The following is a 487-nucleotide window of genomic DNA, read 5'->3' as shown; positions in this document are numbered from 1 at the left end:
CTGCTGGCAAAGCTCCTTGGATCTTCCCAATCAGGAACACTGGCTAAGGTCATTCTACACAGTAAGGAACTACACTGCCAGAACAAAGGTACATAGTTCAAATCCACCAGCTGCTCTGTGGGAGAAAAACGGGCAGTCTCCTCTCAACGATGTACTGCCTCTGAAAATCCACTGGAGGGTCCACTTGGGTCCTTTCCAACTGGACGGTACACACCACCACAGCAGCTGCTGTCTGGTGCAGCAGACCTGTAGTCCGTTTGCTTGTGTCTGATGCAAAAGCTCTCAATTCTTGTCTTCCCTTGTATTACACACAATTTGTCTTCCATCTAATGTATTAAGCTACCCCAGTATGGTTTTTAGAGAATCAATCAAAGTTATGGAACAAATATACCTAAAATTATTTGTTTGAAACACACATTTCCCCCAAATTCCCATTTTCTGGAAAAGGCAGAACCCAGAGGTTACGCACATGACTTTAAAGGGGGCT

Source organism: Elephantulus edwardii, unplaced genomic scaffold (genome assembly GCF_000299155.1).
Source record: "Elephantulus edwardii isolate Elephantulus edwardi_28Jun2011 unplaced genomic scaffold, EleEdw1.0 scaffold00066, whole genome shotgun sequence".
Lineage (NCBI taxonomy): Eukaryota > Metazoa > Chordata > Mammalia > Macroscelidea > Macroscelididae > Elephantulus > Elephantulus edwardii.
Note: the sequence above shows the minus strand (reverse complement) of the source record.